The sequence below is a fragment of the Schistocerca nitens genome, chromosome 6 (assembly GCF_023898315.1).
Source record: "Schistocerca nitens isolate TAMUIC-IGC-003100 chromosome 6, iqSchNite1.1, whole genome shotgun sequence".
NCBI lineage: Eukaryota > Metazoa > Arthropoda > Insecta > Orthoptera > Acrididae > Schistocerca > Schistocerca nitens.
In genome coordinates, this window is record NC_064619.1 from 265,567,649 (window position 1) to 265,575,260 (window position 7,612).

The following is a 7,612-nucleotide window of genomic DNA, read 5'->3' on the forward strand; positions in this document are numbered from 1 at the left end:
CTCTTGAAATATACAAAAGAAATCGCAGCATTTGTCAATATATGACGTATTATGATGACCATTAAAAATCTACTAATGTCAATTTTGTATTATAGGTGGTGGATGAAGATAACTACGCACAAAAAAACTTTTCAATTACCAGCCTAAAACTGTGTTGGAAGCACGTTAGCATTCGGCACAGAATGGATTAATGCAGCTCTTCTATGGTTTTCAGGGAAGCCTTATAGCATTCTTGCTGCAAAATGGTGACAAGTTCAGGTAAAGGTGACGGAGGTAGACGACGATCACGCACCCTTTTCACCAAAGCACAACGCAAAGGCTCAGTAATACTAAGATCTGGTGACTGGCGACCATGGAAAAATTTGCGAAAATTCATATCTGTCTTCACAAGTCCAATCCTGAACGATGCGAACTGTGTGAGCAGTGATCCTGTCTTCTTAAGACACAGTAACAGCATTGTGAACCAAAGTTGTGCCATGGGATGGACCTTATCAGCAAAGTAATGATGGGACACATGACTACCCAAATAATCACCGTACTCCCACCATGTGTCACTCATCGGAGGCAAACTCGGCCTGAAGTTGGAAACAGTGTGAAACGAGGCTCATACGACCAAACGACTTATTCCATTGTTAAAATAATTGAAAAGCCACGATCGCTTCAATCGTTTATTAGATGACCGGTTTCAGCACTCTGAAGGTGCCATCATCAGATCTGTGAAGGTATTACATAACAGGTTTGAGGGAGGGGTTACATGAGTTAGCTATATACATTACAATTATTACAGAACCACATACCTGAAACGTCGATTAACATTTATAAAACCATATGGACATCATGGTATATGAGGCAGACCAATTGATAAAATCACTGTCACAACCAATAAAAATATAAAAAACTCCTCTCATAGTCGTTCTTTCCATAAATACACTCCTGGAAATGGAAAAAAGAACACATTGACACCGGTGTGTCAGACCCACCATACTTGCTCCGGACACTGCGAGAGGGCTGTACAAGCAATGATCACACGCACGGCACAGCGGACACACCAGGAACCGCGGTGTTGGCCGTCGAATGGCGCTAGCTGCGCAGCATTTGTGCACCGCCACCGTCAGTGTCAGCCAGTTTGCCGTGGCATACGGAGCTCCATCGCAGTCTTTAACACTGGTAGCATGCCGCGACAGCGTGGACGTGAACCGTATGTGCAGTTGACGGACTTTGAGCGAGGGCGTATAGTGGGCATGCGGGAGGCCGGGTGGACGTAACGCCGAATTGCTCAACACGTGGGGCGTGAGGTCTCCACAGTACATCGATGTTGTCGCCAGTGGTCGGCGGAAGGTGCACGTGCCCGTCGACCTGGGACCGGACCGCAACGACGCACGGATGCACGCCAAGACCGTAGGATCCTACGCAGTGCCGTAGGGGACCGCACCGCCACTTCCCAGCAAATTAGGGACACTGTTGCTCCTGGGGTATCGGCGAGGACCATTCGCAACCGTCTCCATGAAGCTGGGCTACGGTCCCGCACACCGTTAGGCCGTCTTCCGCTCACGCCCCAACATCGTGCAGCCCGCCTCCAGTGGTGTCGCGACAGGCGTGAATGGAGGGACGAATGGAGACGTGTCGTCTTCAGCGATGAGAGTCGCTTCTGCCTTGGTGCCAATGATGGTCGTATGCGTGTTTGGCGCCGTGCAGGTGAGCGCCACAATCAGGACTGCATACGACCGAGGCACACAGGGCCAACACCCGGCATCATGGTGTGGGGAGCGATCTCCTACACTGGCCGTACACCACTGGTGATCGTCGAGGGGACACTGAATAGTGCACGGTACATCCAAACCGTCATCGAACCCATCGTTCTACCATTCCTAGACCGGCAAGAGAACTTGCTGTTCCAACAGGACAATGCACGTCCGCATGTATCCCGTGCCACCCAACGTGCTCTAGAAGGTGTAAGTCAACTACCCTGGCCAGCAAGATCTCCGGATCTGTCCCCCATTGAGCATGTCTCACGCGGTCTGCACGTCCAGCACGAACGCTGGTCCAACTGAGGCGCCAGGTGGAAATGGCATGGCAAGCCGTTCCACAGGACTACATCCAGCATCTCTACGATCGTCTCCATGGGAGAATAGCAGCCTGCATTGCTGCGAAAGGTGGATATACACTATACTAGTGCCGACATTGTGCATGCTCTGTTGCCTGTGTCTATGTGCCTGTGGTTCTGTCAGTGTGATCATGTGATGTATCTGACCCCAGGAATGTGTCAATAAAGTTTCCCCTTCCTGGGACAATGAATTCACGGTGTTCTTATTTCAATTTCCAGGAGTGTATAAAACTGAAGTCACCAGATGAAACTACCGCTGCTCGCCTAACACCGGTCGGCTTCATCCCTGCCCTATTCCGCGCAGGCTTACCTGCTGTGATTCTAGCGGTTCACAACCGGCCACCACATAGGGCAGTGCATACACAGTCCCACGGTATAACCACTCATTACTACTAAAACACAACTTTACTATAACTGCTTGTCACATACCCATGCAAAGCCCACATTTGCGCATACATTTCCTGTACATACTACAATCACTATAAAGTACGTCAGTTACAAAGTAAAAGAATCTGAGGCACAGACATTATCCATCAGCGCCTTACAAATCTACATGTAATAATTTACCTTTATTCATATAAGGACGTGAGGAAATTGCACACAGAAAGCTGTTCATAACGACTTAGGTACAACTGATGAGCAATTAAAACCTGTATGCTGGGCTTTATCTGTCTAGGCACTGTGGTATTAGGTATTGTAAGAGCTAAAAAAGAACATATTCTGTGGTGTCACCGCCAGACACCACACTTGCTAGGTGGTAGTTTTAAATCGGCCGCGGTCCATTAGTATACGTCGGACCCGCGTGTCGCCACTGTCAGTAATTGCAGACCGAGCGCCGCCACACGGCAGGTCTAGAGAGACTTACTAGCACTCGCCCCAGTTGTACAGCCGACGTTGCTAGGAAAGGTTCACTGAGAATTACGCTCTCATTAGCCGAGACGATAGTTAGCATAGCCTTCAGCTTATTCAATTGCTACGACCTAGCAAGGCGCCATTTATCCTTTGCTATGTATCTAATGAAGCATGTACAGTAACAAGACCAGTGTTCACCAATTGTTGATTAAAGTTAAGTATTCCAGCAGTTACGTACTTTTCTTTATAGCATTCATTAAGTATCCTGTTTCAGACCTCACGCCATCCTGCGTGAGCTTATAGCGTGCATTTCGGCTTCCTCAAACAACACGGTGTTGGCACTTCTGCCGACACTTCATATTCACTTGCTATAAAGTCTCTCACCATCTATACATTCGCTATGAGCAAGGTACGAATCAACTACGAAAACCTGCATAGGCACATGGAATTAAGGAATGCCAGATCAGAAGCAAACCGAATGATACAAGAACAGGGGGGAGAAAGACATGCGGTCCAAGATGCACAGTGACTCCACGTACCCTCCCATCGGCATGGCACTCGTTTCGTCCATGGGCCTCACCGAATGGGGAATAATGACAAACTATATTATTATGATACCAAAACCACAAGCGTTCTAACTTCATACACAAATATAGCTGTAAAATATATAAAAATAAATATAATAAGATCGCAGGCATACGTTCAATCAGGTGCTGGAAGATTTCTTGGGGAATGGCAGCCCATTCTTATCGGAGTGCTGCACTGAGGAGAGGTATCGATGTCGGCGAGCCTTGGCACGAAGACAACGTTCCAAAACATCCCAAAGATGTTCTATATGATTCGGGTCAGAACTCTGTGCAGGCCAGTCCAATACAGGGATGTTATTGTCGTGTAACAACTCTGCCATAGGGCGTACAAGTTGAACAGGTGCTCCATAGTGTTGAAAGATGCAATCGCCATCCCCGAATTGCCCTTTAACAGTAGGAAGCAAGAAGGTGCTTAAAACATCAATGTAGGCCTGTGCTGTGATAGTGACACGCAAAACAAAAGGGGTGCAAGCCACCTCCATGACAAACACGACCACACCATAACACCACCGCCTCCGAATTTTACTGATGGCACTACACACGCTGGCAGATGACGTCATTCGCAACACCCACACTCTGCCATCAGATTGCCACATTATGTAACGTGATTCGCCATTCCACACAAAGTTTTTCCACTGTTCAATCGGCCAACGTTTACGCTCTTTATACCAAGCGAGGCGTCGTTTGGCATTTTCCGGCGTGGCTCATGAGCTGCCGCTCGACCATGAAATCCAAGTTTTCTCACCTCACGCCTACTTGTCATAGTACTTTCAGTGGATGCTGATGCAGTTTGGAATACCTGTGTGATGGTCTGGATAGCTGTGTGCCTATTACACATTACGACCCTCTTCAAGAGTCAGCGGTCTCTGTCAGTCAACAGACGAGGTCGGCCTGTACGCTTTTTTGCTGTACGTGTCCCTTCACGTTTCCAGTTCTCTATTACATCGGAAACAGTGGACCTAGGGATGTTTAGAAGAGTGGAAATATCGCGTACAGACGTATGACACAATTGACACCCGATCACCTGACCACGTTCAAAGTCCGTGAGTTCCGCGGAGCGTCCCATTCTGCTCTTTCGCGATGTCGTATGACTACTGAGGTCACTGATATGGAGTACTTGGCAGTAGGTGGCAGCGCAATGCACTTAATACGAAAAACGTATGTTTTTTGGTGTGTCCGGATACTTTTGGTCACCCAGTGTAGCTCTAACATGACGCACTCACCACTACACAGAACACTGTCCTCAACACTACTGACACTTGAAACCTATCGAGGACATTGCACACGTGCGACTCGTGAAGAAATTCAACAGCGTAATCTGCAGGTATGGCCAACACCGGCATTTATCTTCAAATATGCTTTTCTCGCTGTGGTTCCATATATTTGTCCAACCCCTATAGCGTTATACATGTTAGAATATGCAAGAAATTAATACTGCAGTGCAGCCAGAGTAAGCAGGTAGGAGTAATAGTGTCTTCGTAGTCCATACAAGTACTCTGAGGGTTTCTCATTCAGAAATCGTATCCGAATATTGGTTGTCTGTGAGGAGATCGTGTTACGCCTCGGAGGTACAGCGTCGTACGGACACGTCACGTACGTTGCATAAGGAAACAGGATTGTTTGCAGCAAACAAACCACCTAGGTATAATCGACGATGACGTCTGGGAAGCCACGGACTGCCAGTAGGGGCGTCATTATTGACCGTTGCTGGGTGCTTTATAGTGGGTGGGAGTGAGGGTGTGTTGCACGATTCCGTTGTGCATGCGCCGATCTTCTTAATATACAAGTATATCGATAATCAACTCCTAAATATGTCTGGTGAATCAGATAGTTATTAATTTTTTATTTGCAGCTGCCACGTCAATCATTGTGAAAGACGTGAAATGCGATTAAATGATTTAGCAAATAGGTAAGTGTATAGCGTTAACTCATGGCATATAGAAAACAGATTGGTAATTAACTGCAACAAACACACAGGACATACAATTACTGTTACAGAATACTTGTAAAATGATACTGTGTGCTAATAACGTTCTACCGGGTTTTATGTCGAAATTTTATATTCATTTTATGAACAATACTCGTATTTCAACACGTTCGTGTTCTTCAGGTGCTGCGAGATTTGGTGCTATTTATACTTGCTGCCTGACTCCAACTATGACCTATTGTTATTCACCCTCCGTGATATATAGTCGAGTCCAGGCAGCGAGAGCGCATAGCTGCAAGTAATTTTGCATAAAATGCAAGCATCAGCTCCGCAGAACACCCGGAAGCATACTATTAATCGGTTGCGTCAAGAAAGCCTGAAGAACAAATTCTGTATTGTTAATCGGTAGCCATGCATTTGGTTTTGAACGTTTTAAATTCTTAAAAGAGGAGACAAGTAAAAACATCGCATCGAAATACTACATTTAGGATTTCGTGCTGAAACTAAATGCTCCTAACTTTAGTATAAGGATAGTTTCCAAAGTCTCTGACACTAAGACAAACAATCTTTTTTACTGCTTTATATTCTACGGTATCACATTTTCGAAACGGACTGCGTATTCATAAAAAATACACTGAAGTTACAAAGAAACTGGTATAGGCACGCGTATTAAAATACACAAATATGTAAGCATGCAGGATACGGCGCTGCGGTCGGCAACGCCTATATAAGACAACAAGTGTCTGGCGCAGTTGTTAGGTCGGATACTGTTGCAACAATGGCAGGTTCTCAAGATGTAAGTCGGCACACGAGCGTCGGGACACAGCATCTCCGAGGTAGCAACGAAGTAGAGATTTTCCCGTACGCCCATTTCACGAGTGTACCGTGAGTATCAGGAATCCGGTAAAACATCAAATCTCCGACATCATTGCGGTCGGAAAAAAACGACTACTGAAGAGACTCGTTCAACGTGACTGAAGTACAACCCTTCCACAAATTGCAGCAGATTTCAATGCTGGGCCATCAATATGTGTCAGCTTACGAACCTCTCAATGAAACATAATCGAGCTTTCAGAACCGAAGTCCCACTCATGTACCCTTGATGACTGCACTACTCGAAGCTTTACGCCTCGCCTGGGCTCGTCAATAGCGACAATGAACTGCTGATGACTCGAAATATGTTTTCCTGGTCGGATGAGTCTCGTTTCATATTGTATCGAGCGGATGGACGTGTACGAGTATGGAGACGACCTCATGAATCCAAGGACCCCGCATGTCAGCAAGGGGACTGTTCAAGGTTGTGGAGGCTGGGTAATGGTGTAGGACGCGTGCAGCTATATGGGACCCCTAATATGTATAGATACTACTCTGATAGGTGACACGTACGTAAGCATCCTGTCTGATCACCTGCACCCATTCATGTCCATTGTACTTTCCGAAAGACTTGGGCAATTCCAGCAGGACAATGCGACACCCCACATGTCCAGAATTGCTACAGTGTGTTCCAGGGACACTGTTCTCAGGTTAAAGACGTCCATTGGCCACTATACTTCCCAGACATGTATTTTATTGAGCTTCTATGGGATGTCATGCAACATGTTGTTCACTTCCTCGTACTCTTACGGATTTATGTACAGCCCGCAGAATTTAGGGTGAATCAAATTAATAAAATATGGATGAGCAGATGGTGTTACATTGACAAAATTTTCTGGCGGTATGCAATTGGTTGGTTCAAATGGCTCTGAGCACTATGGGACTCAACTGCTGAGGTCATTAGTCCCCTAGAACTTAGAACTAGTTAAACCTAACTAACCTAAGGACATCACAAACATCCATGCCCGAGGCAGGATTCGAACCTGCGACCGTAGCGGTCTTGCGGTTCCAGACTGCAGCGCCTTTAACCGCACGGCCACTTCGGCCGGCGGTATGCAATTGTATGACATTAATATGGAAAGTACATTTTTTGCCGTCGTTTCAGGGTTGCACCTTTGGTAGTCAGAGATTGGCTTGCGCTTTGTATGAGGCCATTTACGTGAGCCATCTCTGGAGAGTTCTTGTTGCAACTGATCATTAATTCGAGGGTTTTCCCTTTCCAATACTGAGAGGGATCCCTCGATGAAACTGACCCATTGTACAATTTCA